General features: G+C 43.3%; 1 pseudogene; it reads right to left on the bottom strand.

Moving 5' to 3' along the window:
* Positions 1-5282: 5282 nt before the first annotated feature.
* LOC129508870 (elongation factor 1-gamma-like) lies at positions 5283-7257 on the bottom strand (annotated as a pseudogene).
* Between the last annotated feature and the right edge of the window lie 16882 nt (positions 7258-24139).

Raw genomic sequence — 24139 nt, 5'->3', positions numbered from 1 at the left:
AGGTAGAAGGGCTTGGCTAGATCGGGCAACCCAAGGGCCGGGGCAGACAGCAAGGCCTTTTTAAGGTCATTAAAGGCTCTGTTCATGGCCTCTGTCCATTAAAAATTTTGCTGGTGCCTGGTGGCCTCATAGAGGGGTCTGGCCATCTTGGCAAAACCCGGAATCCATAAGTGACAGAACCCTGCTGACCCCAGGAATTCACGTACCTGGAGGACAGTTTGCGGCTGTGGGATTCTTAAGACGGTTTCCTTCCGTGCATCTGTCAACCATCTTTGTCCGTCTTTTAATTTGTACCCAAGGTAGATCACCTCTGCTCTGCAGATCTGGGCTTTTTTAGCTGAGGCCCAGTATCCTAGGGCCACTATGGTCTGGAGCAAGTCCCTGGTGCCTCGCAGGCATGTGTCCTGGTCCTCTGCCGCCAACAGGATATCATCTACATATTGCAATAAAGTCAAATGAGGGTGCTCGGAACGGAACTCACCCAAGTCTTCGTGTAAGGCCTCATCGAAGATGGTCGATGAATTTTTGAATCCTTGTGGTAGCCGAGTCCAGGTGAGCTGGCCATTGATGCTTTTCTCGGGGTCCGTCCATTCAAAGGCAAAGAGGTCTTGGCTCCTGGGCACTAAAGGCAGGCTGAAAAAGGCATCTTTTAAATCTAATACTGTATACCAAGTTTTGTCTGGAGGCAGGGTGGAGAGGAGGGTGTATGGGTTTGGGACCATAGGGTGCATATCCTCTACTCGCCGGTTGACTTCCCTCAAGTCCTGGACTGGCCTGTAATCGTTAGAGTGTGGTTTCGGAACCGGCAGCAAGGGAGTGTTCCATGCCAATTGGCAGGGCCTTAATATGCCCGAGTCCAGTAGTCGCCATATGTGGGGTGTGATTCCCTTTCGTGCTACTAGAGGCATGGGGTATTGGCGGACCCTGACAGGATCTGCCCCCGGTTTTAGTTCTATATATATGGTCAGTCGATGCTGGGCCAGCCTGATTCCCCCAGTTTCTGCCCACCCTTGGGGAAATTCCTGCAGCCAACGGTCAATGTCAGTCATTGGGGCTGAGGGCAATTGGTGGAGACGATATTCTTCTTCTAAACTCAGGACAAGCACCTGAATTGGGTGCCCCTTTTTGTTTAGGACTTTTGCCCCTTTGAGGTGGAAGCAAATTTGTGCCCCCATGTTGGTGAGCAAATCCCAACCTAACAATGGGTAGGGACACTCAGGGATGACCATGAAGGAGTGGGATACCCGGCCCGTGCCGAGATCCACAGTTCTTCGGGTAGTCCATGAGTACTGTTTGGTGCCCGTGGCCCCTTGCACCCATGAAGTCTTGTTTGCCAATTTCCCTTGGGGTTGTAATAAAACCGAATGTTGTGCCCCAGTGTCCACTAGGAATTCAACAGGTTGCCCCTCCATTCTAAGAGTTACCATGGGCTCGGGGAGGGGTGCCAAACTCTGACTTCCCTAATCGTCCAGGTCCTCCATTTCCAAGATCTTGGCAGGGGCCTTAGATCTTTTGCTAGGGCAGCTTTTCACCCAGTGGCCCTCCTCTTTGCAATAGGTGCACTGGTTTTTATTCAGCTTAGGGCGCTTCCGAGGGGGACCAGGGCCATCCTCCTCACCTGTCTCTGAAGCCAGCTTCTTGAGGTGCCTCCGTCTTTCCTGTGGGTCGTCCATGGTTGTGGCCAGCAGGATCTTGGCCAGGTTTCAGGTCTGCTGGTCACTTAGTTTGGTTTGTTGCTCTTCTGGACTTTCTCTATTATTATAGACTCATTCTGCCACTATCACTAAGTCCTGCAAGCTCTTCTCTCCCAGTCTCTCTACTCTTTGCAATTTCTTTTTAATGTCCGGAGCGGCCTGGTTAACAAAAGCCATGATAATTGCGGCCTTTGTTTCCGGGGATTCTGGGTTCATAGGGGTGTACTGCCTAAAAGCCTCCATGACTCTAAGAAGGCTGCTGGACTCTCGTCCTTACCCTGCCTCACATCATAGACCTTGGCCAGATCGGGAGGCTTGTGCGCGGCAGCCTGGAGACCTGCCATTAGAGTCTGGCGGTGGACCCGGAGTCTCTCCTCACCTTCAGCCCAGTTGTAGTCCCGGGTGGGGCGGGATAAAGGGAAGGCAGCATTTATGAGGTCTGGGTTTTGAGGCGGCTGTCTGTCCTCTCCCAGGACAGACTTCCGGGCTTCCACCTGAATTCGTTCTCTCTCCTCGGTGGTGGAGAGAACCTGCAAGAGCTGTCGGCAGTCGTCCCAAGTAGGCTGGTGGGTAAAGAGAACAGTATCTAAAAGCCCGATTAGATCTCTCGGATTATCAGAGAACTTTGCATTTTGGGTTTTCCAATTATATAAATCACTGGTGGAGAACGGCCAATATAACATTAGCTGTTTGCCAGTCTCGTCGGGGGGCCCCATGGCATGGAGAGGAAGGGCGGTGGAGTCGTCTGGCCCCGCATTCGGAGGTGGGGCCGTCCGGTGGGTCTGGCCACGTGTCCCGCTGCTGGCCCACGCACAGGGACTCCCTAATCAGGGAGGGGTGGTGCCTCTTCTGCAGCCCCCGGTGCCTCCAATGGAGGGGCGGAAGGGGGAGGGGGTGCCTGGTAGGGCAGCAGGAGAATCAGGTCCTCCGGGGAGGAATCCTGGAAGACCGGATAAAGGGGCGCTTGGGGCGTAGAGTTGGTCTCCTTCTCCGCTTTCCGCAGGGCTAGAATCTTGGTGGGTCCTGCTTTGGGGGGTAAAAATGGTTTTAGTTAAGGAGGAGGATTCTCCATCGTGTCCTGCCAGGACAGGATGTAGGGCACCTGGTCAGAGTGGCCGTCTGGTTTGTCCCTGAAGATCATGGCCTTAACCTGTAAGATAATAGGTAGGTGGAAAGTTCCTTCCTGGGGCCATCCCACGTCAAAGGTTGGCCATTCTGACATGTAATAAATTTGGAATCTCTCTCCCCCTATGTCTATGCTCAGAATGCGAGCTCTTTCCCTAACATCCGAGAAGTGGGAGAGCATAAGATATAGGGGAGTGGTTTCTGTCTCCCCCATTATGTCCCCAATCCACACCAAGACACAGACAGTAAAGACGATTAACAAGGACCCAACAACACAGACAAATGCACAAACAGTTAGCAAGGACATAGTAACACAGACCAACGTGCAAATAGTTAACAAGAACACGGTAACAGACAAATGTTCAGAGCGGCCGCAGAGACAAAACAGAAAGTAACTTGAAGGGCTGGCAGCTGGCCCTCCTTACAGGTGAGGACCCCGTCCTCCTTACAGGTGAGGACCTCCGTCCTCCATACAGATGAGGACCTCTGTCCCCCTTACAGATGAGGGCCCCCGTCCTCCATACAGATGAGGACCTCCGTCCTCCAGGCAGGGGCAAGGGACGCCTCCTCAAGACCCCCGGTCGCCGGCCCTCCAGCACGTCCACCTAAGCCAACGCCGACCCAATACAGATCGGAATTCCTACAGTTTAGAGCTCTCAGAAAATATGCGCGCAAAAGGTGGAAAAAGTTGAGCGCACTCACCACGCGTGAAAACCTCTGGATGGGGTCCTGGAGGTTTCTCGGATCCCGGACGAGCCCCCAAATGTTGTGCCCAAGATCGGGAATCCGAGAAGTATACCTGACACAGCAGAGCAGGGACTTGGACCCAGGCTCGAGCTTGTAAATAAACCCTCGTGTGTTTGCATCGGTGTCGGCTCCTTGGCGGTTTCTCGGATTCGCGATCTTGGGCACGACAATATATAGCCTTTCTTTGGCTAGACTTCTGTTAAGAAGAAGTTGCTATTTGATGCCATTAGAAGTTCAAAAAAATAAGCAAAGTCTAAGAATTAGCTCAGATTAGATTTGAAGTCTGCAGAGATAGTATCCTGGTAAAAGCTGATAGCACCTTCTAATGAAATATTTATTAGGATTGTGGTTTTGCAAATGGCAAATAAATTTAATGTTTCTTCCAGATGGTGGAAGAGCACAGTGGAGCTTCACACCCATCACAGACTGACATTTCCTTGAACCTCCTAGCTTCAGCCTTTCATTGTGCAGCAAATGTGTGACACAAGTGTAGCAGAACAGAGTGCTCCTGCAAGAGCACAAACTGCTCTAAAGAGGCCAGTGCAGCTGCCCACGTGCCCAACATAAACAAAGCATCAGCAAATTCAGGAAAACAAAACACATAATTGAAATGAGATGAGGACAAGAGTCAAGCTTTGTAAGATCATCCCTAAGTGGATGCAGCTAATGGCTTTATCATTTCTTCTCGAATCAGGGCTGAATGAATGAGTAGGCAGTCTTAGGAAGCCCATAGCAACAGGAAAGGATCACAGATACCCACAACTTGCAAGCAGCAAACACAGGTTTTCTGGTTGGGGAAATACTTATATGGGAGGCTTGGGAAATGAATGGAGGGAGAAGCAAAGAACAAAAGCAATGGGTAGGAGTGTCCTCTAGTTTCACAGAGAAATCCTGAAATCTTTCTATAATTCCCTATGGGAGAATGTGGCTTATGCAAATGTGTAATACCTGACTGGCACGAAGCACAGTGCCTCACAGAGGGAAACCAGTGAAGGTGTGTTGCACTATTTGGGTGTTTACCTTTGTTAACCCCCTGTTCCTTCTTTCCCCAAACCATGGATTCTCATTTAACATGGCTTTGGTTTCATGAAATCCTAACATAGAAGTGGAAAGGCAAGTAGAAAAGACAGAATTATGGAAATCAAAATTATTAGTATGAATCGTAAATTTGAGATTTTCACTTCTGGTCAAGACGTGATATCTGAAAAACAGGACAAAATACATAAGCAATGGTTTTCAGACACTGGACATTAAGGCAGGGGTATGATTCCTGAAATAGGAGAAACAAACATGGTAGGAGGGCAACCAGGAATAGACAGGCAGTCTCCCTGAGTTCAGGAGACGATGCTAGGAATATGGGGCTGGGGTTTGCAGGGCAGAAAACCAGACAGGTGGGAGCTATATACAGAGAGAGTTCTGGAGGTCTGCAAAGGGCCCCCTCCAGTCTGCAGCTGAGTACTGATCCATGTGTACACGTGATAAATCCATCCCAAGCCAGGAAAAGAACTGCCCAAAAGGGTTAAGAGAACAACTGCATCAACTCACACAGGACCAGCAAGAGTTTACATTCCAGAGTGGAAAAACCTTGTAACTTGGCAACGTCAAGTAGAGTGCTCATAAGGTACTGCGCTGTAGTGAAAAACACTTTTATTTTTTATTTTATTTTATTTTTTTTTCAATGTTCAGTTTCTTTTAATGACCCCCATCTCCCTGAAGGGCAGGTACAGGCAGCTAGGCGATGATGACAAGAGATGTTTACTTGAAGATCTTGCCCTGACTGAAGGTTTTGCCCACATGCTGGAAGGCCCCCTCCCAGGAAAAGTATTCTCGAACCAGCGTCTGGGTCTCCTCGCTGCCAGGATCCAGTTTCTGCCACATATAGGACTCATAGTCCACCTGCTAATCTGGACTCAGCGGAAAGGCAAGCTCCTGGCCTCGGAAGACCCAGACTCCAGAAATGAAGCTTCTGTTGTTGGTTGCAAAGAGGATGACACTGGCAAAGGCATTCTTCCTCAGCTTGTCCAACCGTTGGAACATTCCAGTGATGAGGTTACAACTCATAAAGGTCTGAGTGAGCTCCTCAGGGAAGCGGTACTCAGCGTACCACAGGGACCAGCCATCCTTATCGAAGTGCTCCCAGAAATACAGCAGTGCCACAGTGAGAGTGTCCTCATTGGAGTACTTGCGCTTAAATTCGTCCAACACAAAGGTACTCTTGGGCAGGTGAGCAAAGGGGTCTTTGGCCTTTGGCTCAGCAGCCAGTGCCTGCTCACATTCATCCATTTCCTCCTCAGGAGCAGGGGCAGCAGCCTTCTTCTCCTCTTTCTGCTCAGCCTGGGGCTTCTGCTTCTCTTCCCGAGAACCCTTCTCTTTCCGTGGGGTGTCTTTTTTAGGTTGGCTCTCTGCAAACTTTTTAGCATCAAACTGGGCCATCTTCTCACAGAGTTTCACCTCCCCCAAGACAGCCCGGAACTGGGGCTGGTTAATGCAGATAAGGAACCAGCGGTTGGTATTGGGGAAAGGCCTGGCGGAAAGAAGGCTCCAGGACCTGTTTATAGAGCCACAATAGGGTGCAGACAACTGTGATGTTAGCCAGTGTCACACGTTCGCCCACCAGAAAAGTCCTCGTCTTCAAATGAGTATCCAGGAGCCCCAGAATTCACCTCACTTCCTCCTTTGCATTCTCTGTGGCCTGCTTGTTGTGGTGCATGATGCCCAAGGTAGGAAACACCCAGGTACTGGCTGGGGGTGCTATGTCGCTATCAGCAAAGCTCACCCACTGCACCACCTGGGCTGCTGCCTCTGGAGTATTTCCCCGCAGCTCCTCATTGCTCACATAGTAGGCAATGGCATTGCTCTCAAACACACAGAATCTATCGTCACCCTCAAATGCTGGAACCTTGCCGGCAGGAAATTTACGGAGAAATTCAGGGGTGCAGTTGGTTTGGCCAAAGTGGAAGTGGGGTGGTGCGGAGAGCACGCAGACCTGAGCCCCGCTGTACTGAGCAGCAATGAGAGCCTTGAAGGCCCTCCAGTTTTCAGGATATGTGTACAGGGTCCCGGCCGCCATGGTGATTCCGCAGAGAAAGGGGGTGAAAAACACTTTTAGATGAGATCTACTTATTTGTTTTTTTGGTGTTAGTTGTATAAGTTCTTTATATATTTTGGATACTAACTCTTCATTGGATGTATTATTTGCAAATATCTTCTCCCATTCAGTAGGTTGTCTTTTATTTTTGTTGATTATTTGCTTTAAAAAAATGGGTAGAAGACATGAACAGATATTTCTCCAAAGAAGATATACAGATAACCAACATACAAATGAAGAGATGCCGAACATCACTCATCATTAGGGAAATGCAAATCAAACCTACAATGAGATATCACCTTACATGTATCAGAATAGCTAAAATCAAAAACATGAAAACAAGTGTTGGTGAGGATGTGGAGAAAAAGGAACCCTCTTGCACTGTTGGTGGGAATGCAAACTGGTGCAGCCATTATGGAAAAGAGTATGGATGTTCCTCAAAAAAATTAAAAATAGAACTATCCTACAATCCAGTAATGGCAACTGAGTATTTACCCAAAGAATATGAAAACACTAATTCGAAAGGATATATGCACTCTTATGTTTATAATAGCATATTTTCAATAGCCAAAATATGGAGAAGCAGTACAATTGTCCATTGATAGATGAATGGATAAAGAAGATGTGATATATATATATATATATTTCAGAATATATATATATATGTATATGTATATATAACAGAATATTTTTTAGCCACAAGAAATAATGAAACCCTGTCATTTGCAACAACATGGATGGCTCTAGATAGTACAGTGCTAAGCAAAATAAATTAGTAAGAGAAAGAAAAATATCATATGATTTTACTCATATGTAGAATTTAAGAAACAAACTAATGAACTGAGGGATAAAAAGAGACAAACTAAAAAACAGATTCTTAACTATGTAGAACAGATGGTTAGCAGAGGGGAGGTTGGGTGGGAAGATAGATGAAACAGGTGAAGGGGATTAACAGAACATTTACCTTGATGAGCACTGACTAATACATGGAATTGTATCACTATATTGTATACCTGAAACTTTATGTTAACTGTTTAATGAAACTTTATGTTAACTTTATGTTATGGAATTAAAATGTTTAATAAAAGAGATATGCTTAGATTTAGTCAATAAAGCTTAGAATATATGTAAGTACCATGTTTCCTTGTGGTGTGCGCTCGGTTCTGGTTTGTTTTTAAATCAAATGCCTGTTTGGGAGGAGATGAACGTATTCAGTCTATTAGATCTGCCCTGCTGGATTTTTTTTTTAAGTGTAACCTTGACTAGCTGTCTTATTGTTTATCCTGTAAGATTAGTCTATCAATTAAAGTTTGATAATTAATTGCATCTCCTTTTCCTTCTAATTCTTCATGCACCTAATCCGTACTGGGGATTGACCGATATTTGGGATGGGCCTGGGGCTGGTTGTTTTGTTTTATTTTTTTTGCCAGCTGTGTTCTACTCTATTATGGTCTTTATATATTTGGCTTAAAGCATATTCAAATTTGTTCCTGTGAAATACAATCGATACACTGAAAAAAAAGGGGGGGGGACCCAACCCTTTTCATGGAAATAAATGGCATTCCAAAATTCAAAAACATTTATAGTAACACAAAATATCCAGACTCTAACAAGGTAAAGTACACAATGTTTTTTTGTTTGTTTGTTTGTTTTAGGTTTTTTGTTTTTTGTTTTTTGTTTTTGTTTTTGTTTTTTTAGTTTCAGAGGTAAAATTTAATGAGTCATCAGTTGCATATAACATCCAGGGCTCATTACATCACATGTCCCCCTTAATGCCCATCACCCCATTATCCTTTCACCCTAGCCACCTCCGCTTTAGCAACTCTCAGTTTGTTTTCTAGAGTTTAGCCTGTTATCAAATCAGAAAATGCTATGCAGGAGAAGAAGCAAGAAAATATGACTCTGTTGCATATTGGGAGGAGGCTCTTTTGCAGATCTTCAGGGCTATCTCTATGCAGCACTCACCTCTCTGGTTAAAATCTATCAAATATTTAAGGAAGAAATAATAATACCAGTTCTATACAAACTCTTCGATGACATTGCAGAGGAGGGAATACTTAACACATTCTATGAGGCCAGCATTATTCAGATACCAAAACCAGACAAAAGTATTACAGGAAAGAAAACTATCAACCAATATCCCTCAAGAATATGAATGTAAAAATCCTTAACAAACAAATCTGTAATAAATTTAACCAAGCAATATACTAAACAAGCTAATACATCATGTACGAATGTGGTTTTTTCTAGAAATGCTAATTGATTTTCTTCTGAAAACCAATCAGTATAATTCATATATTAACAAACTAAAAAAAGAAAATCTACAGTCATCTCAAAATAGACACAGAAAAAAATCATGTGACAAAAGTTAACATTCTTTGCTGATTTTAAAAAAAAAAAGCTTTCTACAAATTAGAAACAGAAGGAAACTTCCTTGATCTGATAAACAGTATTTACAAAATACCTACAGCTAACATTGTACTAGAGGTCCTAGCCAATGAAATAAGAGAGAGAAAAGAAAGCCAAGTCTTCTAGATCAGAAAGAAAGAAGGGAAACAGTTTTATTCTCAAACAACACAGAAAATTTTACAAATATATAAGAAACTAAAATAACTAATGAGTAAGTTTAGCAAGGTTCCAGGATACAATGTCAATGTACAAAAAATATTTTATTTCTTAGTCTAGCAATAAATATACATTTAAGCTAAGCAGAAAACACTATTTACAATGGCATTAAGATTATGAAATATTTAGGGATCCCTCAGTGGCTCAGCGGTTAAGCGTCTGTCTTCAGCTCAGGGCGTGATCCTGGAGTCCCAGGATCGAGTCCCACATTGGGCTCCCTGCATGGAGCCTGCTTCTCTCTCTCTCTCTCTCTCTCTCTCTCTCTGTCTCTCATGAATAAATAAATAAATCTTTAAAAAAAAAGAGAGAGAGAAAACCACAAAACATTGCTAAGAGAAATGATGTTCATGGATTTGAAGATTCAACTGATGTTAAAACATCAATTGTACCCAAAATGGTCTGTGATTTGATAAACCTCAACAAACATTTTTTTATTGAAATTGACCAGCTAATTCTAATATTTGTAGGAAATGCAAAAAAACAAAAAATCTTTGAAGAAAAGGAAAAAAGTTGGAAGACTTAAACTGATTTTGAGATATAAAGCTACAGCAAACCAGTCAGTATAGTCTTGGCATAAAAATAGACAAATAGAGAGTCCAAAAGTATTCCAAATATGTACACATATATATCCAACAGATTTTTGACAAAGGTGTAACTTAATGGCGAAAGGATAGTCTTTTCAACTGATTATGCAGAAGAAGAACGAGAATAAGAAGAGGAAGAAGAAGAGAGGAAGAAAAGAACAAACCTCTACCCATAGCTCATGCCATATATAAAAATGCATCATAGACTCAAATGTAAAATGTAAAACTATAAAACTTTTAGGAGAAAATATAAAAGAAAATCTTTTGTGATCATGTGTTAGACAAAGACTTCTTACATAACACCAAAAACACAACTAAAAAAACAAACAAACAAAAAAAACCCTGACAATGGACTCCATAAATGTGGGGAATATCTACTCTTTGAAAGACACTATTAAAAGAAGAAAAAGATAAGGTATGAATTGGAAGAAAATATTTGCAAGTCACATATCCAATAAAGGACTTGGAGTTGATTATATAAGGATTCTCAGAATTCAGTAATAAGAAAACAAACAACCCATTAAAAGATTGGCAAAACATTTGGACATCTCATCAAAAAGATACGTGCATAGCAAATCAGTGTGTCAAAATATGTGCAACATCATTAGGGAAATGCAAATCAAAGCCAAATGAAATATCACTATACAACCACTGGAATAGCTGAATTTCAGAAGACTATCCACGCTCAGTGTTGGTGTGCATATGGAACAGCTTTAACCCGTATACACTGCTGGTGGGACTGTAAAATGGTATAATCATTTTCTAAAACACCCAGATAGTTTCTTAAAAACTTAAACATACACTTAGCACTTAATCCAGTTGTTCCACTCCTAGATATTTACTCAAGATAAATGAGTGCATATCTCTCCACAAAGATTTATACCGGAATATTCATGGTGGATTTATTCATAATAGCCAAAAACTGGAAATTCAAATGTCCACCAAGAAGTGGACAGAGAAGAGAATTAGAGTATATACATACGACGCAATAGAAATAATTTTCAGCAATAAAAAGTAACAAACTATGGATACCCATAACAAGATAAGAGAATCCGAAAGTAATTATGCTAAGTGAAAGAAGCCACACAAGGGAGTGCATACTTTTATGATCCCATTTGTATACAATTGACTATGCAAATTAATCTATAGTGACAGAAAGTACATTGCTGATGACCTGGAGGTGTGGTGGCAGAGAGAAGGGCAAGAAAGATTACCAAGGGGTATAAAGAAAGCTGAGGAGATGTATATACATGATGTGTGTGTATGTACGTATATAATGCCAAAATTTATCAAGTTGTCTTTTAAACATGCACTTTTATTTCCTATCAATTTACCTCAATAAAATTGGAAAAGTTTGGGCAGCCCAGTGGCTCAGCAGTTTAGCGCTGCCTTCGGCCCAGGGTGTGATCCTGGAGCCCCGAGATCGAATCCCCTATCGGGCTCCCTGCATGGAGCCTGCTTCTCCCTCTGCCTCTCTCTTTCTCTGTGTCTCTCATGAATAAATAGATAAAATCTTTAAAAAAAAAAACTGGAAAAGTTCATTCCTTTTCTAAATTGTTCAATTAGGAAAAATAATACATTTCTTTGTGGGGCCTTTTAGTTTTCAAGCAAATACTACTTTCGCTTTCTGATTTTCACGAGAACCCTGTGAAATTGGGAGGCAGAGAGGTGCTATTTCCATTATTTAGAACATAATTCTGACTTCGGAGAGGTGAGGTGTTTTGTTTAAGTTCCCATGCCCACGCAGTGCTAGATCCAAAGTTACAATTCAGGTTTTCTGACTACTGGACCAATCACAATACTTGCTCTGTTTAGTATCCAAGTTTCTTGGGAAACACTGCAATTGGCCTATTAGAGATTCTGTTTCTATTGACCCAAATTCAACCAATAAATCCCCCAAATCATGGAACTTTAATAGGTTACTAGAATTAAAATAAAACCAAAGTTACAAGAGACAGTTTGAAAGGATTTTCAATCACAAAATGCAAAGTACCCCGTACTCCAGCCAACTCGGGTGAGTTGTGGGCCAGTTTACTGATCATGCTGGATAATCACTGTAAATCCCTGGAAGCTCCAGGACTGAGACTGCCTATGGAGCACATGTAATTCCCAATAAAAAGAGTCCATAAAAGAGTTTTCTTTGTAAATGGCTCACTCTCCACTGACTCTCAAATTCCTAGTGACAATCTCATTGTTACTAGGGGTATGTTTTCTTTCCACATATATCTTTGACTTTTTCTTTTATCTAAAATACATCTGATAGCCGTTGAAGGACATGGGTTGCTCTGCAATGCAAAGCTTTATGCTGTAAGGTTGGAAGGCATACAGAAAATATAACATTCCATGTCCTCACCAGCCATTTGTCTCGGGTGGGACTTTCACCTGAGCACCAGCTTTCAAGTTGTAGTTAAAGGCAGATTACCTGCTCCACGAGAATGTGTAAGGACAGAGCAAGGTTGGCCTTCCAATAGAGTCTGGCTAAGCAATAAAGAGATGTGCATAAATTACCATTCACAGTTGGTGCTTTTATTTTCAATTTCCTACCCTAAACTCTTACAGCCAACATTTGAGAAACAGATGAAATGTCCATGCCTTCCGTGTGTTTTCAGCTGGAATCCTGTCTGCAGTGATTGCTGTCTCCTAAGCCCTTCTCTGTGACTTCTGGTTCCAGTGCTAAGCCATCCCTGGCTCTCCTCACCAGGATTCACCTACAATCACCATACACTCTTCCTCCAAGCTCCATCGTCAGTGCCACTCCTTTTACAAACCTTCTCTGGCCTTTTAATGTGCTCCATTTAGCTCTCTGTCCTGTTATTTGATGTGTAAGATTCCTATGTCCTTTTTAATCTCTGCTTTGTACTATGATCATTTAAGGACATGTCTGCTTCTCTCACTAGCCGGCAAGCACCTTGAGGGCACTATTGTATTTTACTCAACTTTCTATTTCACATAAATCTCCCACCTGAGTAATTCAACAATCTTGAGAGGCACCTGGGTGGCTCAGAAGTTTAAGCATCTGCCTTCGGCTCAGGTCATGATGTCAGGGTTCTGGGATTGAGCCTCACATTGGGCTCCCTGCTCAGTGAGGATTCTGTTTCTCCCTCTCCCTCTGCCCCTCCCCTTGCTCATGCTCTTTCTCTCTCTCTCTCTCTTTCAAATCAACCAATAAAACTTTTAAAAAATGTGTATTGAGCAGATACAAAGACAGGCAAGGGAAAAGAATGTGGCATAATTCTATGTTCCCACAGGTTAGATAAGAAATGGCTTGTTGTCATGACCTTGAAAGTCCCACATTTGTCCCACTGCCTTCCCTCTTCACTTAGAGGGAGCGGTGATTTTTCACTTACAACTAATTAATTCCAATGCTTTCCCACATTATTTTATTATATATGTTCACGTTCCCAAATATTTTATAGTATATGTCATACATAGTACATAAGTATTCTTTGCGTGTGTGTGTGTGTATATATATATATGTGTGTATATATGTGTATATATATGTGTATATATGTATATATGTATATATATGTGTATATGTATATATATATATAACATATATAATCAACTGTTCTTAAATGTCATGTAAAATTGGAATCACACTGCATGTATCTTGTGACTCCCTTTTTGGGTCAAAATTGTGTCCTCAAGGATTATGCACCTTGCTGTTTCTGTAAACACACACACTGAGAGACAGAGCAGGGATCCCCTTGAACTGTAAGTCACCACTGCTGCAGGACGCTTTGGGTTCCTTGTGCCTGGGGAAAGGCAGGCAGGCAGAGGAATCACCTGATTGCCCGGCAGAACTAGAGCCAACCTTACCCAGTGGGGCAGGAAGGAAACCAACCATGTGGGACTCGGATGATCCGATCCATGAGTCCTGTTTGGCCATCAGGATTGTGAGTGGATAGCACAGCATCTCATCCTGAGAAGTGGTGGTGGTCAAGGGTGCCATCTCCTCAGGAGCAGAGTTGGCCTCGCACCACCACGCAAGCCGCCAGGTCACAGGTGCTCGGGTAGACTGGCACACCAGGAAAGAGAGAAGGTTCCTGTCCTCATGGATCTTATATCTCAGTGTGTGTGTGAGAGAGAACTGAAGACAGAAACGATAAAGAGTAGATACAATAAATAAGCAAATTAAACAGTATACTCAAAGTGGTAAGTACTAGAGAAAAGGGGAAACATGGAGCAGGGTAATGAGGTTAGGAGTGCCAGATGGCTGGAGCGGGGAGGCATTTGCAATATTAAAGAGAGTGGGGCTCAGAGAAAAGGGTATATATGAGCAAATCTTGAAGACAATGAGGGGTTAGTCCTGTAAATGTCTGAAATAAGTGCATTCAAGGTAGGGGAAACTACCAGTGCACTGCAGGAGGCAGAAGTGTGCTTGGCACACCAGGAAGAGGAGGGAGCACAGTCCTCCTGGGAGGACAGGAGATAGAAGTCAGAGCAGCCAGGGAAGAGAGGGGCAGGGGAAGCAGAGCCGGAGGTCATGGGGGGCTTTTGTAAGGATGATCCTGCGGCCTTTCACTCTTACTCTAGGTTGAAATGGGAAGCCATTTCAGGTTTTTGAGCGGAGGGCTGTTATGATCTGACTTAATATTTTTGAAAGGATTACCCTGATGCCATAAGAGAAACAAAATCTAGGGTTCCAGTGATAGAGGTGGGGAGACAGAAGCCTATTGCAATAATACAGGTGAGAAGCAGTGCTGGCTTGGAGCAGGGTGTCAGCAGTGGGAAGTGGAGAGGATGATCTGGAAATAGTTTTAAGAGAGAGTCACCTAGTCTTCCTGATAAATTGAAAAAGGGGGTTTTGTATTAGGCAAGTGGAAGGATGGAGTTGCAATCACATGAGATAGGAAAGCTTGCAAGCAGGATCTGGTTTGTTTGGGGACTTTGGAAGGATGCCGACGAGGAGTTACCTTTCGGACATGTAAATTTGGGTTATCTAATAGGCATCCAAGTAGAGATGTCAAACAGTTTGATGTATGCACCTGGAGTGCTGAGCAAACCAAATATTGGAGTCTTTGGCATATAGGTGGCATATAGCAGCCATGTCAGAAAATTTGACATATTATTTAACTTAACCAAGTTTAAAGTCAATAGATACTTTTATAGTTTTCTTAAATGACACAAGGAATTTGAAACACTGTAATTTGTAATATTCCTTTTGTGGTGCATTTTCTCCCCGTTTTTGTTTAATCTTACAGGATGTATGACTATTATTTTATACAGCCAGGGCTTACATTTATCTTTTCTCAGCATCCTTTCTTTGCATCTCAGATCTATATTTTGGGGTCACTTTCCTTTTCCTGAAGTGCATTCTTCAGAATTTCCTTAACAAAGGTTGGTTTATATTGGTCTGAAAACGATTTTACTTTACAATCATTTCTGATAATTTTTTCCAAGAATACAATTCTAAGTTGACATCTATTTCCCCTACACACGCTAAAAATACCATTTCACGTCCTGGGCATCCCGCTGTTGCCTGTGGAAAAATCAGGTCTCAGACGAAATGTCATTCAATGGTAGTTAGTCTGTGTTTTCTCTCTGGCTTTTTCAAAGATCTGTTTGTCTCGCCATGATACAACTAAATGGGCATGTCTTTTTCTTTTTCTCTTAATTGTACTTGGAAATTGTTGGGTATAGTCTGTGAATTGAAGATTTTTATCAGCTTTAAAAAAATCCACAGGTATTCTCTTTTCAAATATTGCCTGGGATGCATTCCTACCGGGGACCTTGCCCGTCTAGCTACCGTGTCTCTTAACATCTCTGTCAGATGTGCCAGCAGGTGCAGGTCCCAAGTGCTGAACTCTGGATAATGTCTTCAGAATTGGCTTCCATTTTGCAACGGTCTCTTTAGGTATAAACTGCTGCTAAGCCAGTCAACTGTTTTCCTGCCAGTTATGATACATATCTTGCCTAGAAATTATTCAGTTACTTTTAAAACTGCTTTTTAAATTATTTTTTTAAAGATTTTTATTTATTTATTTGAGAGAAAGAGAGAGCACATGAGTAGGGAGGAGGGGCAGAGAGAGAAGCAGACTCCCCACTGAGCAGGGAACCCAATGCGGGGGCTCTTCCAGGACCCTGAGATCATGACCTGAGCTGAATGCAGATGTCTAACCAACTTGAGCCACCCATGCAACCCTGCTTTTTTTGATTATTATTTTAGGCTCTCACTTTTTTTTTTCTTTAGAACATATTAAACACTCTTACGTTACGTTTTAAATCTGATAATTCCAATACTTGCTATCTCTCAGGTCTGGTTCTGCTGTGTTTTTGTTGGCTCTCAATCATGGCACTGTGACTCCTTGTGTGTTTTGTGATCTTTATGTCAAGCCATTCCATGTTTTCTGGAATTTTCTTTGAGGGAATCCTTGGAGGCCTCACTTGAAGGTAAATGTTTCCAGAGATCACTTTGGTCTGCTTTGCCAGTTATCCCACCAACAGCCCTGGGTAGACTATAAATGGTTCAAAAAATTCTGGACCACCAACACTGGCTGAATCCAAGGTGTAGGGCCTCTGGTAGTGATTACTTCTCAGGAAAATCTGTTCCTCTCTCTAGCTCAAGGACTCAAGCTAGTCAGTTGGCCTCACCCGCCTCTGGGGGCAGAGGGCAGCACTTACAGCCCACATTGTCACCAAGTAGGTGATTGTTTGAGGTTCTAGCTTAATATAAGGGGGTCTCATATTATACTTTTCTTCTTGGATCAGCCATGAAAACCAAAGACCAAGCCTCTAGGTTCAGCAAGTGTTCTCAGGGCTAAACCCTGCCTCCTGTCTACTTTCTATTTCACGTTGCATTCTCACTTTGTTTCTGGCCTGTATGTTTGCCTCAACTGCTTGTGGGTATAACTGGATGTTCTAGTCACCCTGTACTCTAGCATATGTGGCATATGTCAGCAGAGAAACTGGTCAGGGTGTCTGTCCCCAGGCTGGTGGAATCACAAAATCACACTCTCTTCTGTCTTTTCGCCTTATTCTTAACAACGGTCATGTTATATCCACATAGTCTCACTTACAATGATTGAAAAGATGCTACTTTTGGAGAACACACTTTTTTTTTTTAATTATTGTTGTTCAGGGATCCCTGGGTGGCTCAGCAGTTTAGCGCCTGCCTTCGGCCCAGGGCGGGATCCTGGAGTCCCGGGATCGAGTCCCACATTGGGCTCCCTGTGTGGAGCCTGCTTCTCCCTCTGCCTGTGTCTCTGCCTCTGTCTCTCTCTCTGTGTCTCTCATGAATAAATAAGTAAAATCTTTAAAAAAAATTATTGTTGTTCTTTTTTGACCTCATAGCTAAGTTTTTGAGAGCCTCTACATAGGGAGAGGAAAAAAAGTAGAATCAAAAAACAAGGTCACTAAGGAAGCACAGAGGGTTTTGAAAACAGGCAAATGAGAGATAGGATAGCCTGTCTCCTAAGCCGGAAGGAGTGTGCTCAGCTCCTGTCCATGCAGTTCTGTGGTTAGGACAGGTGCAGCTGAAGAGGCCTGGGCGGGACAGATAGGCCCAAATAACCATTGCTGGACAAAAGCAGGACTTTACATTTAGATCCCTCCAGAAATTATACACATGAAGATATATTAGTTGAAGACATACTGAAGACATGAACCCTTCAGGTTCTGTTAATAAAAACTGATTTCTCTGAAACTTGTTTTTCTAGGTAGTCATAGCAGAAACTCTGTTAGCTGACCATGAACAGTTAGATTTGGATTTTCTGCCTGAAAACCCAAACGACTTTGAATTTTCACTTCCTGGTTCAAAGCTTGATCTTCTCTTTGTTCATTTTATTAAATGCAAAAAAATGATGGGCTTATAGTAAATGTTAACCAACTCTATGTGGCTTAATTTGATACTTGTTTGCCTCTAACCCATCATAAATGAGTGTGATTAGACTGTGAATGAATACCACCAATCCGTGTTTCTAGTCAATGACCAGGAGAGTCTGAAAGAAGTAATTTCTTCTGAAAGAAGATTTCTCTTCTGTCAAACCTTTTCCATTAGATTATCAAACCTTATTGATTTGATTTCTCTATGCAATTTGTGGCTCTGTGTAACTTTGGCCTTTGGGTCTCTTTCATTTAATTTTCAGAAACTTCTGGGAATCTCTTCTCTCTCATTGTACATTAACTTAAAATTATGCAGAATAATTTTCCATTTAGCTGAATGAGGCAACTAGGAAAGACAGTAATGAATGTCACCAATCTCTACTAAGCATTGTTCACACTTGCAGAAAATTCTGAAAAGAAAAATTAAATATATATTTCTTTCTTGACAGTTTCAAGTTTCTCCCAAGTCCCCCCAAATTAACCATATCTAATAAATCTTCATGAAAATCCAGTCAAAATATTTTGGTCTTACCAATAGTACAGCAATATCTGCTCTTCTTTTGACAAATACTTCTGATTATGTTTTGATAAGCTAAGATGAATGATTGTTCTGAGATCATTAGATTCACTTTTATCGGTGTTTTTTTTTTCAGGTTTAAGGCTATTTAAATAAATGAGTCCTATCATAAAGTCTTTGAGTTACAAAAAGAACAATTGATATATTGTTTTACTTCTTCCTGATAATTAGAACCTGCTCTTACCATTTTTTATTCTACTTGTGAAAATCTGCAATAAAATGAGGCTTACACCGGCATTCGGGCTGATTGAATGGGGTTCCTGGTAGCTAGCATACACATTTGGTAGCTCCCTTATTTCACTAGGGGGAGCTGTTGGTCCTTCCTTATTCAGTAAACCAGCCATCGTACCAAACAACTATGTCTGTACAGCTACTTTCTGATTAGGAGTGTTTCATTATCACTTCAAGCTCGGCACAATTTTGAAAGAACTCTTTAATCATTCAAAGAGGCCGTAAAGAAGCTATGAAAAAGAAGCTGATAAACTCAATCAGATACCTTGAAAACTTCTAAAGAATGTTCAGCTGGCTTCGGGCTCAACATCAAATACTGACAACTACTCCAATACAGAAAGAAAAATTATAAAAATTCCACCCAAGAAACAAATTTCATTAAAGTTGAAAGGGATCATAGGTCAAAAGGTACCTGATAAGTGGTCTCAAAACTGCTTATTTAAGAACAAACGGCCATGAAAATATTGTCAATTAACCAGGCCTTCCTTTTTTTTTTTTTTTTTTCCTTTTCAATCCAATTCAAAGAATCTGGGTATTCCCAGCCCTCATGGCTTGAGGGTGCAAAAGAAGTCCCATTATCACCAAGATCTGAATGTTTGTTAGCTTACTAAACCCACTTTGTCACTGCAGAATCTTTACCCTGTTTAGAAATCATCCCTTTCTTCTGGAATCTCAGAGCCCCAGGGAGGCTCTCCAGTTGGGGAAAGGGCTCCTTCTCCTATGGTTCTGGCTTCTACTGAAGTCCCAATGGTTTAGAGTCAAGGAGCAAACTCTCTCAGATGGCAGGGGCCTTTTTTCCTCAGGATGTAAAGGCCGAGGAAGCAGTCCCACGGCATCCCTGGAGCCTTGGTGAATCCACTGCATACACACCCTTTCTTTCTGGAGGTATACTGGCTCACAGGTGCCTTGATGCTCCTTCTGCAAATCAATGTTTTCAACTCCTTTCCTCACCCAGTTTGCCAGACTTATCCATAGTATCCACATAAAGGTAAGAAAGATAATACTTTGAAAATATTAAACTAATGGATTTCTCATTTCTTTCCCCCTGGAAACCATGTGTCCCATAATAGCAATTTGCCATTTTGGAAGGGGAGACAGTAGATCAGAAAGGGAAAACAGGAACATCCCCATCTGGAAAGGAAAAGGAAACACACAACTGGGCTTCTGGCTCCTGGGAATTGCACAGAGAACAGAACAGAGCATGCAGGACACACCAGAGAAGGGCCCTGTAATGGACTAAATTGTGTTCCCTCATCTCCCTATGGCCCCAAATTTCATATGTGGAAGTCCTAACCCCAGTGCATCAGACTGTGACTGTGTTTAGAGAGAGGGCCTTTAAAGAAGTAATTAAGGTGAGAGGCACCTGGTTGGCTCAGTCGGTTAAACGTCTGCCTTCAGCTCAGGTCATGATCCCAGGGGCCTGGGATGGAACCCCCAGTTGGGCTCCCTGCTCAGAGGGGAGCCTGCTTCTCTTCTCCCTCTCCTCCTGCTGTGCTCTCTCTCTTTCTGTCTCTGTCAAATAAATAAATAAATAAATAAATAAATAAATAAATAAAATCTTTAAAAAAATTAATTAAGGTGAGATGAGGTCATATGGGTTGGGCTCTAATCCAATGTGAGTGGTGTTTATAAGAAGAGGAGTTTAGCACACAGCCTGGCACAGGGGGAAGACCATGTAACGACACGGACAAAAGACACACAGACTGAAGAGAGGCCCTAAGAGAAACCAATCCTGGTGACATCTCAATCTTCAACCTCCAGCATCCAGGACTATGAGACAAGATATTTCTGTTGGCTGAGTCTCCCAGTCTGTTTGGTTACGACAGCCCCGGAGTAAAAAATACAGGCCCTGACTTCCTCTCTGGGCTGATGTTGTGGAGGAGGGTGGTCATGTGAAGAGTTTAAGGGACATGGAGAAAGGTCTTTAGTCCTACAGCCCATGTAGGACTCTGGGCAGAAAACATCTCGGAGTCCTTGATCCAACACAGGGTGTCCCGTCTGTGTGCAATGAGTAGTGAAGTTGGGCATGGAAGGACAAATGCTGGGGAGGTCACTCCCAGCTGTGTGGGCCTCGTGGAGGGGACAGAGAGTTGCTCACATGTCAGAGGACTCCCTGGGTAGACGGTGGCTGCTGTGAAGGAGAAATATGGACCCGGCAGGTAAACCTGCCTACTGTGCTCCCTGCAGGGGAACAAATGGGAGTCTCAGTCAGACTGCGTCCCTTGGAGAGAGACATGAGGCAAGGCCAGCAGGGAGCATCACCAGGCCCAGCTGAAGTGGCCAGTAAGTGAGGGGTGGCCATGTTGAGAGGTCATGGGTCCTGGCTGCTACCTGGAGGGCTCAGTAAGCTTGGCTCACCCAGACACCATCTTGGGAAGGCAATGACACGGGGGCTGTAGAATCGGAAACACTGAACCTTTTCCTGAAAAGACAATGAACCTGAAAGACCATTCTTAGTAAATGTAACCTTTCCTTCTACCTGGGGGGTGGGAACCAAGTTTACAACACATCCAGGTGGCATGAGAGCAGCGAATTTAACCCTGGCATGACATGCTGGCCATGGCCACCATTTCTCCTGCTGTACATGCAAGTCTCATGTACCATGTGGGTGCTGGGCCCTGGAATGTTCCTGCTGCTGCATGGTGGCATTACCTGTCTCTAGTGGTGTCTCTTCTCTTTCACCTCTTTTTCTTTGTTATCAAATTCCAGATCCCTGAAAATATCACCCAAATAATCTGCTGATACACAAATGAAGCTGTGTTTACCCTTGCGGGGCTCAGGGAGGAGATCCATGGGGAGGAGGCAAAGGCAGGAATCTTCATCAAGATTCTGGAGTCTGGATGAAGGTTGGTTTTCAAGCACAGGGGCCTTCATTAGGATGGGGTAACATCAGTAATGCAATGGATAAGACTGGTGACCGCGGCAAGACAATGATTGTTGAAGCAGAGGGGTAAACCATCTATGATGCTTTCTATTGAGAAGCTGATGGGTCTTTCAGGAAGATTCTGGAAAGCCAAAGTAATTTGCAACTTTTGGGGCAAGAGTTTTCTGGAAGAGTACACTCACCTCGAGAAAGACAATGGAGTAGTGAAGTCACATCAATGCAGACAGCAAAGTGGGCTGCCACGTGTAGGACACATATTTGCAACCCTGCTCCTTCCCAAAGGCAGTCACCGAATAAAATAGAAAAGCAGCAGATGCGGGGCGAAGAGCCCTGAGCTCACCTTGGGTGGGTTCTGGTATCCCAACTGAATGCATGTGCCCTTGGCCAAGCAAGTCACTTAACACGCAGCCTCTCCTTTCTCCTCTGTGCCAGCTGTGCCAGCTGTGCCTGGTGCTTCACAAGGTGGTGCTTGAGACAACTTTTTACAGTCACTTCTACAGCACTCTGCTGGAACATTCATCTGAGGCCTCCTCCCCACCACTTGCCCTCTCTCCTGCCCCACATCCTTCCAGCACCCCTCCTCCAGCCTCTTACCCCTCCCCTCCCACACTCACCCTCACTCCCCTGTGCTTCTATTTACCCCTTCCTGTATCTCTGGCTTCTGTCCAGGCTGAAATCTTTGTCCCAGGCCTACAGGTGTCTAGTTTCAGTTCTAGCTTCACATATACTAAATGTGCTTGCCATACACACCAACACTCCAAGGGGCCATGGGAACCTTGGGCAGAAAATCTAAGGGGGCATCAAAAAACTCATTAATCAAGATAGATTATATTTTGGTGCAATAGTTAAAAAAAATCCAATCAGCAAGCTCTGGCCCCTAGGCTGGCCACTTCATTTTGTAAATAACGTTTGATTTCACCGCTGAGATCAGGGTGAGGTGAGTAAGGCCAGGTGGTACAAGTACAGGGACGAATCTCTCTTTGTTGACAATTTTATTTTTATTTTACTTATTTATTTTATTGTTTAGTTATTTATTCCTGAGAGACACACAGAGAGAGGCAGAGACACAGGCAGAGGGAGAAGCAAGCTCCATGCAGGGAGCCTGACATGGGACTCGATCCCAGGTCCCCAGGATCACGCCCTGGGCGGAAGGCAGATGCTCAACCGCTGAGCCACCCAGGCATCCCTTTATTGATAATTTTAATATTTTTGTTCATCCTGAACTTTATGTTATTTTTTTAATTTATTGTATTTTATTTTAGAGCTTTTTTTAAATTTAATTTTTATTTTCATAAGACTGCAATAAGACACGGTCTAGCTTACCGACTCAGTGTTTGGGGCATTCCCTTTCGTTTTGTACAAAGGTGAGGGTCTCACTAGGCTCACCCTTGTCCCAGCCCTGCCACCACTTCCTTTGCTCTGTGATCTCTGGGAAGTCACTTTCATTCTCTGCGTCTCAGTTTCCTCCTGTATCAAGTGGGGATGGCAACAATAGTACCTATCTCACAGAGTTATTGAAAAGATCAAATACACTGGTAAGTGTGAAAGCATTTATACCAGGGACTATGTACTCACTAGAACTATACTCCTGGGGCGGCATGTGAATGAGGTGACCTCTTCTGCTGGTTGGCATCAATCCCCTGTTTCACTCACTTACCTGCTCAACCAACATCCCTTCTGCAACTAATCTGTAAAAGACAATCCACTAGGCACCATACAGAATTGAAAAATGTGTAAGACACATTTAAAATTTAAAATCTACCCACAGGGATCCCTGGGTGGCACAGCGGTTTAGCGCCTGCCTTTGGCCCAGGGCGCGATCCTGGAGACCCAGGATCGAATCCCACGTCGGGCTCCCGGTGCATGGAGCCTGCTTCTCCCTCTGCCTGTGTCTCTGCCTCCCTCTCTCTCTCTCTCTCTCTCTCTCTCTGTGACTATCATAAATAAATAAAAAAATTTAAAAAAAATAATAATAAAGAAAATACTTAAAAAAAATAAAATAAAATCTACCCACAGATAGAGTTAGACTGATTTCAGCTGCAAATGGCAGGATACAGGATGAAAAAAATTGCTTACTAAATAGAGGTTTTTTGTTTTTTGTTGTTTTTTACAGAACAGGACATCTGGAGACACAGGGGTACAGAATTATCCAATCCACAAGATCAATGGCCTCAGGACTCAGGCGCAGCTTCTCTGTGCTGCCCTTGACCATTTCCTCAGGATGGCACCATGGTAGCGAAGCCTCCAAACACAGCCTCACCTGGCGGCATGCAAAAGCAAGAGGAAGGGGGTGGTGTGCATACACATCAGTGTATGTATCATTGTGTGGCATAAATTGCGTGTGTGTGGTGTGTGTACGCACGGTCCGTGTGGTCTATATTGTACTGTTGTATATGCATGTTTGTGCTTTGTGTGTTTTGTATGTGGCATGTATTGTGTGTTCTGTGTAGATGTGTGCGCGTGTTGTGTGTGGTGAGTTGTATATATGCGTGCTGCATGTGTAGTGCGTTGGGTTAGGGTATGGTGTGCTGGTCTGTAGTATGTGTTGCATGTGCATTGTATATGGTGGGTGTTGTGTGTGGTCTGTATTATGTTGTGTGTGGCATGTGTTATGGATATGTGTCGTACGTGTGGTATGGGTATGTGTGTTGTATATGGTGTGTGGTCTGTGGGTACGTGTTGTGTTGCTGTGTGTACGTGTGTGTGTACTGGGGGTAGACTGCCTTCTCTGAGTGTCCCTTTCATTGGGGAACACAGCCT

This window comes from Nyctereutes procyonoides, unplaced genomic scaffold (assembly GCF_905146905.1).
Source record: "Nyctereutes procyonoides isolate TBG_1078 unplaced genomic scaffold, NYPRO_anot_genome, whole genome shotgun sequence".
Taxonomy (NCBI): Eukaryota; Metazoa; Chordata; class Mammalia; order Carnivora; family Canidae; genus Nyctereutes; species Nyctereutes procyonoides.
Note: the sequence above shows the minus strand (reverse complement) of the source record. Positions and strands in the feature narration are given on the sequence as shown.